This window comes from Acanthopagrus latus, chromosome 3 (genome assembly GCF_904848185.1).
Source record: "Acanthopagrus latus isolate v.2019 chromosome 3, fAcaLat1.1, whole genome shotgun sequence".
NCBI classification, from domain to species: domain Eukaryota; kingdom Metazoa; phylum Chordata; class Actinopteri; order Spariformes; family Sparidae; genus Acanthopagrus; species Acanthopagrus latus.
The window spans coordinates 26,042,115-26,052,248 of NC_051041.1; the positions used below are offsets into that span (position 1 = coordinate 26,042,115).

The window sequence follows — 10,134 nt, forward strand, 5'->3', positions numbered from 1 at the left end:
AGAAAAAATAAAATGAAACAAAAATACCGAACAACACAGCATGAGGCTGTCAGCCATAGACGGATTACCGCATGGGCAAAGTGGGCGTGTGCACATAGCCCCAGAGCCAATAGGGGCCCTGGGCCTTCAGAGCTGTTTTTTTTCATTTTTACAAAAATGAATAAATATTGGAATGAATGTGGTTTTGAAAATGTAGTATGATAATAAAATCATTTGAATGTTTTAGAAATTATAAGATTAAATCAGTAATGTGTGGTGACACAATGTGACATACTGTATGTCAGTATGGGGTCGCTGCCTACTACAAACGTAACACGCGATTTCCCAGACGTAACTATTACGTTTGTGGGGACGTGAAAATCTTTATTGTAATAACTTCCCACAAATGTAATAATACAATGAATAATGGTCGTGGTGGTTGTACTACTGTGGGTGCAAAATCTAGCTGCTGACTCTCCGCCATCACACAACGGATCCCCCACCCGCCACCTCTCTCTCTCTCTTAATTGTTTTGTGGCACACAGCCTAAATATCCAGTTTAAACAGATTTATTTCTCTGCATAAGCAAAATGCTTCTTGTTAATAAGGATCATCTCTCTCTTTCTCACCGCTGTCCGCAGTGCTGTACCAAAGAAGCCCTGACGCATCACTACCTGCCAAGTCTATTGATTTCCCCCCTCCACTCAAAAATGTGTTTTTCATATTGTTCCTACTCTTGAATGTTTGAGTTTCATGCTTTTGGGATGCCATATTGCACATGTCTTGATCCTGGAATTTTTAATGAGGGAAAAGGATTTCAACACGATTAGGGCCTACTAGTTTTTTTGGATTTCATAAACACTAAAATCAAAAGTCGTACACAATTATAAAAACCTTACGCTCAAGGAGCAAAACTCCGGACCAGATTAGCACAACTATAAGCACAATGTCAGCTTCACACTTTTTGCAAATGACTGCACACAGTAAATTGCAAAACACTGAACACACTTGTATACCTTAGACACAGATGCATATCATGATGTCACCTCCTCGCAAATTTCCAAAGCACTGACTTTCAAATGACCACACTCATTATCTAATTGGTTAAACACAACACTCAGGTGCACCAACACATGACTGCTTAATTGTAAACACACCAATCAGGTTCAAGCACTACAAAAAGGCAGCAGGTGAGTTCACCTGTCTTCTACCACAATGGAACGAGTAAGACGAGGAAGAGTAAGAATAAGAGGAGGAATTCAAGGAGAAGGAGGTGAAGGCAAAGGCCATGCCAGAGGTCGAGGCCAAGGTGGAGGTAGAGGAAGAGGAAGAGGACGAGGTAGAGGCAGAGGCAGAGGCAGAGGCAGAGGCAGAGGCAGAGGAAGACCGGAAGCAGGAATACATGCCCTAAGAAGGAGAGGACCAAATTTATCAAATGAAATTTGGGCATAATTTGGTGACCATGTGGTGAACCACGGACTGACGCTGAGGGAGGCTGGACTGAGAGTTCAGCCAGATCTTAGCAGATATACAGTGGCATCTGTGATCAGGACATTTTGTCACGACTCCTGTTTTTGTTTGTTCTTGTATCTGTTTTTTGGTTTCTTGTATTTGATTTACGTCATTGTATCATGTCTTGTGTTGTGTTTTTGTTTTTCCATGTCTTGTGTCATGTGTTTGATTTTCCATGCCCTCATGTGTCCTTTAAGTTTCTCCTATGTTCTCCCCTCTGGCTCCCTCTGTCTGTTGTCTTGTTCCCTCCTGGTCTGTTCCTCTGTGCTCCTCCCCCTCATTATCACACCTGGCTTCCTTCCTCCTCTCTCCTCACCTGTTCCTCGTCATGTCATTACTGTCTGTGTATTTAGTCTCTGTGTTCCCCTCACTCCTTGTCCAGTCATTGTTTTCTGTTTTCATGTTCCTGGTCATGCTCCTGTTCATGCTCCTGATTTGTTTGGTAGGTTTTGGATTTATTTTGCATTTTTTTTTTTCTCCATGTTTGAGTTGTACTTTGACATTGATTTGAACTTTGTATTTTTTCTTTGCTACTTTGCCTCGCCCTTAGTTGCTACTTTGTTTTTCATCCCCGTGTGTCTGCTTTTGGTTTTTGTAACAGCTTTTCAATAAAGCTCGCCTTTTGTTTCCCTGATCTTGCCTCCATTAACTGCGTTTGGGTCCAACTCCCATTCCTTAATCTTCCTTTTTACCCCGACGTGACACATTTCGACAAGAAAACAGGTAAAAACAAATCTTTCTACAAAAGTAAACAACTGCTTAGTATGTACCATATCAGCACTGTTCATACTGGTTCCTGTGGGATCCTATGTAGATCTTTTTTTTTGTTTTTTTTTTTTTGGTGTTATGCACATGTAACCCAGGTTACTAGGCCCTTGATCAGTTCATGGGTTTACTGGTAAAATAAGTTCATATCTTCCTGCGATGGAATACATACATACATACATACATACATACATACATACATACATACATACATACATACATACATACATACATACATACATACATACATACATACATACATACATACATACATACATACGACAGATAAATAGGGATTTTGATTCGAAATACACTCACATAAAAGAAATAAATAGGATTCATAATTTGAAATCTTAAATACATCAACAAATAAAAAGATACAAATCAATATTTGAATGAATGTACACAAGTATTTTTTCATATTTGTTAAAAAGAGTATTTTCATTTTTTTCATTTCATTTCCTTTTTTTCATTTCATACTTCATGTCAAGTGTGGCGAATGTACCTTCTCGAAATGTACAAGATTCAGGTGACATGAGTTCACGTGATGTGACGTAACCAATCAGGTGTCATCAGGGTGTACGTAGCGTCGTGTGTGTGTGTGTGTGTTTTTTTTTGTTTTTTTTTGCCGTGGATTGATTAAGTGGACCGTGTGGTTGCAACGGAAACGAGAGAGAACTTGAGTTGTGTTTATTAGCAGCCGTGGCACTAGCTTAGACCATTAGCCACTTCGCTAGACTCAAATCATGAACTTGCACATTGCTGAACTCCCGTGTCCCTGTTTCCTAAGTGTGACCTGGACTGATGAGAGCTGTGTGATCTGCATTGTGCCGGATTGTGTGTGTGTGTATATGATGCTTGAGCCTCTGGTGAGTAAACCTTGCTGATATTAGTTTGATAAATGGAGTTGAATTGTAGCGAATATGCTAGTGTTAATGTGGAGCAATGAGGCGTTAATTTCATGTATATTGTTTATATTAAGGTGTTTATTTACATTACCCTCACTCCGTGTGTTTTTTTTGTTTTTTTTCTGTGAGTGACTGGCAGTAAAAGTGGGGAAAAAAAAGAGATGAACAGAAGGGTAATCGTTCAGCCATTTTGTTTCATGTTAGTATTGATGAATGTGTTCAGTCCATTTGATGGACAGTGAGAATAGTTACTGCGATAATTAAGCGGTGATGTGTTAATGTACATGAATTTTATGTGTGTTTTATATGCAAAGCTTTATTAATTTTTTTTATTATAAGAATATTATAATGACACTCTTTTGGCCTATATATGCCAGGTCTTTTTCTTTGCATGGATCCCTGGTTCCAAGATCTCCATGAAGACTCCTCCTGCTGGAATCTTCCTGTTCTGTAGAGGTAGCAGGGAGGCTCAAAGGATGTGAGGTGTTCTGCTAATTGTGTGTATGGTTGTGTTAACTGTGTGTAGTGTTTTGAAAAACCGGGCCCTCTATTCGAAATCGTGCTTCAGCAATTGAAAAAAAACTGTAGTGTTCAAGCAGTGGGTAAAAACTGTATTTTTGTTTTATTCTTGCTTTAACTGAATTTACTGTACTGCAAAATACACTACTGTAATGAAATGATTTTGAATTGAGTATTTCATTTTTTGGTTGTTGCCAAAATGTGCCTTCTGTGGAACTGAATCAAAACAGTGAAAACGAAAGACTGTAGTGTTTTATATAAAGTAGACTAGTGTGTTGCTGCTGATCTGATGTCAGTTATCCATTGTCTACACTAACCTGTCATTCCTAAAAATGTCTTCGTCTGTGACACATTTGTGGGTTTTGGCATTTCCACTATAGTTTTTATCCTGGACGGAGTAAAGACTCTTGTAGAACCGGATAATGTGTGTCCCAAGTATCTCTGACACAATTGAGTTTTCTTTAGACTCTTCGCTGCTGAAGGCCCCGTTCAGCAGAAAGGTTGCATTGAACACACTGCTTCGATGTGCTGCCAGCAGTACAGTAGTACAGTAGCACAGTAGCGTGTACGTTCTGGCCTTGCACAAGATGCAGTAAGTGGGTGGCTCTAGTGTTAAAAATGCTGGACCAGACGTTTATGCACGCAACTCTCTTTACTTTCGATCAATACGAAACTTAATTATTTCATACAAAAACAGCTGCATACTAAAAATGCAGCTAGGCAGTATCAAACAAACACAGATTAATTTGTCCTGAACGGACGTAATAACAGCTACTCTCATACCAGTACTCCAAAACATGACAACAAGAAATGATGGAACGGAGTGCGTAGAAAACCAATGTGCACACAGTATTCCGCCCCTACCACACACAAAGAACAAGTGGTTCTATATTGAACCTTTAAGGGTTCTATAGCTTGGTACGTATTTGGCACCCTCAAATGGTTCTATATAGAACCATTTCAGAGGGTTCATTTAAAAGAACCCTTAGGGTTCTTTGTGGCTAGACAAAATGGTGCAATATAGAACCTTTCAAAGGTTCAATCAATATCCCAAACCTTTTATTCCTTTACTGCTTTGGTTGGCCATATTTTTGTTCAGTAATTCTGCGGAATTACCATGATATGATATTAACTGACTACAACTACAACTACTACTAATTTAAATAAAATGACCAATAACCTTTAATATTTAAAACCTAAATAACATACAGTCAGCCCTGTGCCACTATCAACCTATTGCAGATTGAAGAAAAAAATAGAGCGATTGTTTCAAATTGACTATGGAACATCAAAAAGTAGTTGCACCATATAAAAAAAACTACAATGCACAATATAAATCATAGGTTACATTACGGGATATAAAATATTAGTGATAAACCAGGCAAAATCACTTAACAGCTACTGAAATAGTTCTACCACGAGAGTCAATGAGTGCATCATTTTGGCTTTTACACAACTTTTTTTGTGAGAACCATTCCACTTTAAACTGACACTTGTCAAGACTCTTGTTTCTGTTTGTTCTTGTATCTGGTTTTTGGTTTTGATTAATGTCCTTTTTTCTATGTCTTGTTGTGTTCTGTGTTTTGGTTTTTCCTTGTCTCGTGTCTCATGTTCTGATTTTTCCATGCCCTCATGTGTCCTTTAAGTTCTCCTGTGTTCTCCCCTCTGGCTCCCTCTGTCTGTTGTCTTGTTCCCTCCTGGTCTGTTCCTCTGTGCTCCTCCCCCTCGTTATCTCACCTGGTTTCCTTCCTCCTCTCTCCTCACCTGTTTCTTGTCATGTCATTAGTGTCTGTGTATTTAGTCTCTGTGTTCCACTCACTCCTTGCCCAGTCATTGTATTCTGTTTGCTGTTCTCTGTTTCATGATCCATGCTCCTGATTCTTGTTCCTGATCCATGCTCCTGTCCCGTTTTGGTATGTCTTGGTTTTGAGTTTTTCCATGTTTAAGTTGAACTTTGAATTTTTGTTTGAACTTTGTCTAGCTGTTTTCTTTTGCTACATTGTTTCGTTCTTGGTTGTCACTTTGTTTTTTGCCCTGTTTTGGTCTGTTTTGTTTTTGTTATCAGCTTTTAATAAAGCTCGCCTTTTGTTCATCCCCATCTCTGCCTCACGTGTCTACTGCGTTTGGGTCCACCTTTTCCCTTCCATAGTTTTCCCTTTTACCCCGACGCGACAACACTTAAAAGCTTCAATTCCCCAAAATAAAGATAAAGAAGGAAAACTATCCAACAAAAACTGATTCTGCATTGTATAATTTCATATGGGATATGGGATGTACATTTCATGCACACAGTAATGAAAATATATTAGCACCACATATTAAATAAAAATACAAATTCAATTTCAGTTAAAATAGATTAGATGGATCTAAATATTAAAATATCACTGGTCAAACCTCAACATTTGAAATTACCAATAAATGTTATTGAAAAATAGTGACAAATTAAATTCAAGCAGTAAAAACAAAAGAGCTGTTGGCTAAAGATTTTAATCTCGGCAAAAATTCATTGAAAACAACTATTTACATCAATTTCAAAATTTAGTGTGAAAGCTGATTGTATATTTTGAGAGCTGGGATAGACAGTCTTTTATTATCATTTCTTATTTTGAACAAATAGTGTTCTATAAATGACAACGTGTGTTTCATCTGTTTGGGGTATTCCACGCCAAACAGGAAATATACCTCAAGCAGACACTGCAGAGCCTGTTGCACATCCAGGTTCCCACTTGTGATGGTCACTCTATCCATCTTTATTGATGCTTTCGCAGCAAGAAGGGGATTCCCCAACATCATGGAAGATGATGGCTGGGAATGAGCTTGCTGGTTCCTATGGAAAAAAAAACATATGTAAGGAACCTCCTGATATAATTTAAGATATGGGTAATTGACAATTCGCAAAATGTCAGTGACAATGTGAACATTCAAGACATACCTCATCTAAACAGTAAAGAAACTCTCCTTGAATAGGGCAGGCAGAATCAGCATTGCTGCACTCTTTTCCAGGTCTGAAATTTCAGAAGAAATGAATGATCTCTGCATAGAACCATGTAGTTTGTGAGAGTGTAAATGCATGTGTGCATGTAACATACCATCTTTGTTAGCCTCAGTTCCCAGCAGGCATGACAGGAGGCCTCTCTGACTCCCACTTCGAGCCACCTTTATAATGTTGGGTGTCATCACATTAACAGCATCTTGAAGATTTAGCTCCAAGTCCTGGCCAAAATGCAACCTCATTTCATGATGCATCTGCAGCAAACACAAACAATTAGTAAACCTTAAGAAATGATGGTGACCAACGTTATTTTAAGTGAACATTAGACTAAAACTAAGCAGGGTAATACATTTTGGTAAACATTGACAAAAACAAAAAGTATACTTATAAATAAGGAAAAAAGTGTACTTGTAAAAAAAAAACCAGACAAATTAATTGGAAATTAAAATGTCTGGCCCCAAACGTAACTAACATAAAAGCATAAAAGCAAAACAAAATCAAAATTAACCTGAAGACTGAAGTTTGGTCTCTTGACAATGGCCACTCTAAGCTAAGTGGAGATTGGCTAATACTAGATCAACACCTCATACACCTTTCATAATCATCAACTCAAATCTTTTTCTCTTAGTAAGTATACAGTAAAAGGGCATGACAATATACAATATAACAATATAAAAATAGGAAATTATATACAATTATAAATTAAAACATTAAAAAATGTGAGCGCTGTGGCCGAATGGCCTACTCTAGACAGCCGCAAGAAGGTTCAGCAATTCTTGGGATTTGTGAACTTTTATAGGCGGTTTGTCAGAGGCTTCAGCGCAATAGCAGCTCCTCTCCATGTTCTTACCTCAGGTTACCCCAGGTTCCTTTTCGCTGGTCTCCTGAGGCAGACAGAGCATTCCAGGAACTCAAACACCGCTTCACCACGGCTCCCATCCTTACCCTGCCTGATCCTCGACGACAGTTTGTGGTGGAGGTTGACGCCTCCAATGATGGGGTTGGAGCTGTCCTATCCCAACGATCTGAGAAGGACGGCAAAATGCACCCCTGTGCATTCCTATCACGACGGCTGTCCCGGGCAGAGCGCAATTATGATGTCGGCAACCGGGAGCTGCTTGCGGTAAAACTTGCGTTGGAAGAGTGGAGGCATTGGTTGGAGGGGGCCGAACAACCATTCATTGTCTGGACAGACCACAAAAATCTGGAGTTTATCAGAAAGGCTAAAAGGCTTAACTCTCGCCAGGCCAGGTGGGCTCTGTTCTTTAACCGTTTCTCTTTTACTCTGTCCTACAGGCCGGGATCCCGGAACGTCAAGCCGGACGTCTTGTCTCGACTATTCTATCCCGAGCCCAAGACCAAGCAAACCGAACCTATCCTTCCACTGAACTGTGTGGTTGGAGCGGTGACTTGGCCTATAGAATACGAGGTCAAGCAAGCAAATGGTGGCGCCCCCGCACCTCGTGGCTGTCCCGACAACCGTCTGTTCGTTCCCTCTGAGTTACGGCCACAGGTGATTCATTGGGCGCATACCTCGCTGCTTTCTTGTCATCCGGGAGTCAGGAGAACTATATACGTCATCTCCTGGAGGTTCTGGTGGCCCGCCATGGAGTCGGAGGTCCGGGAGTACATCGAGGCTTGTTCGGTCTGTGCACGCAACAAGACGTCATCACAGGCTCGCTCTGGGTTACTCCAACCGCTTCCCATCCCATCTCGACCATGGTCACACATGTCGATGGACTTTGTCACTGGGCTCCCGGTCTCACAAGGAAACACTACAGTCCTCACAGTGGTGGACCGATTCTCCAAGATGGCGAAATTCATCGCTCTTCCCAAACTACCATCTGCCAAAGAGACGGCAGAGGTTATGATGAACACTGTTTTTCGTGTCCACGGGTTCCCCAAAGACATTGTTTCAGACTGGGGGCCCCAGTTCGTGTCCAGGTTCTGGAGAGAATTCTGTCGACTCATCTGAGCCAGAGCAAGCCTGACATCCGGTTATCACCCTGAAGCCAACGGCCAGACCGAACGCCTCAACCAACAACTGGAAACCGGCCTCCGATGCGTGGTTCACCAGAACCCCTCAACATGGAGCCAACACCTGGTCTGGGTTGAGTATGCGCACAATTCATTACCCACCTCCGCTACTGGTCTCTCTCCCTTTCATTGTGCTCTAGGATACCCCCCACCTCTGTTTCCAGACAATGAAGGGGAAGTTTCGGTCCCCTCAGCCTACGCCATGGTTCGACGCTGCAGACGCATCTGGGCCGCCACTTGACAGACTCTTATTCGCCAGGGAGACCGCGTCAAGAGAACCGTGGATCGGAAGAGACGCCCAGCCCCAGACTATCGACAAGGCCAGAGAGTGTGGCTGTCAGCGAAAGACCTTAACCTCAAGGTTCCTTCCAAAAAATTGGCTCCTCGTTTTGTGGGCCCCTTCCCTATCACCAAGATCGTCGGGCCCGCTGCTGTACGACTTCGTCTGCCCCAGTCCCTAAGAGTTCATCCGACATTTCATGTCAGCCAGGTCAAACCAGCCAAAGAAAGTAAGATGATACCTAAGTATTGTCAAGTTTTATTTTCTGAATTTGTTCTCTTTGGTTGTTTGATCCTTTTGTTTCTAACGTTTGTGGTTAGAGTTTTTATTTTCAGTTTAGGACTTTCATAGCCGTTTGTTTTCCTCCGCGTCGAGCGTCTTTTGTTCTACCTTTTATTATTGAGAGTAGATATTTTTCATAGCCTGTGAGCTGACCTCTTCGGAGAAGTTTTTGTTTTCTATTTAAAGTTTTATAGCCTTGAAATTAAGAATAGTGTAGATTCCTCCTTCGGGAGCGCTTTTCGTTTTACGTGTTATTTGTCTTGTTCGTCTTGTCTGTCTCCATAGAACTTTCATAGCCATTGATTTGTTATTCATTCTAAAGAGCTTCAAATCAGTAAAATAAAACCTGTCTTTACTTCATCATTTCTGCATCTGAGTCCTCTCTCCTTGTCTGAGCGTGACAGAAGCCGTGTAGATAATGTAAATGTCCTCATGCCAAATATACAACATTATTTCAATCATCAAAAAAATTGCATACCTCCTGTGTTGGATCAAGATCCTCAGAGGATATCTGGATTGGATTATCAATTCTTCGCCTTTTTGCTCTCTGAAATTAGCCAGATCATTAAATGGCAGTGGTTGATAACTCTGAGATGTTCATACTGTCAAGCAGTATGGCTTGCAAACAGACATACAGACAGACAGACAGCTAGACAGACAGGAAGTCAGGCAAACATGTCAGACAGGCACCTGTTGTCCAGCTAGGTCCTCCAAAGGCAGGTGGTCCCCTCTTCTCTGTCTTTTGGCACCAAACTTTTTTTTCATTTCCTGGACTGTTTTTAAGTGCAATAAAGGAGACCTCTCTTCCTTGAACTTATTTCTCAGGCACTCCAGTAAGGTTTCCTGTAGATATAGATCAA

General features: G+C 40.9%; 2 long non-coding RNA genes across 3 annotated transcripts in view; one reads left to right on the plus strand and one right to left on the minus strand.

The window, feature by feature from the left end:
* The first annotated feature begins 2,032 nt into the window (after positions 1 to 2,032).
* On the plus strand, positions 2,033 to 3,844 carry LOC119016848. The gene is made up of 3 exons (XR_005074274.1): positions 2,033 to 2,214; positions 3,047 to 3,125; positions 3,542 to 3,844. It is a non-coding gene; the product is annotated as an uncharacterized LOC119016848 (long non-coding RNA).
* Positions 3,845 to 6,163: 2,319 nt separating this feature from the next.
* LOC119016847 overlaps positions 6,164 to 10,134 on the minus strand; it is a 7,192-nt gene continuing 3,221 nt past the window's right edge. The window contains exons 4-8 of one of the 2 annotated variants that reach the window (XR_005074273.1): positions 9,965 to 10,117; positions 9,753 to 9,821; positions 6,773 to 6,929; positions 6,616 to 6,688; positions 6,164 to 6,510 (exon numbers count right to left, since the gene is read on the minus strand). This is a non-coding gene — a long non-coding RNA (uncharacterized LOC119016847). Of the gene's footprint in view, positions 6,511 to 6,615; positions 6,689 to 6,772; positions 6,930 to 7,525; positions 9,822 to 9,964; positions 10,118 to 10,134 lie in introns of both variants that reach the window. The other variant, XR_005074272.1, reaches the window with a different exon arrangement.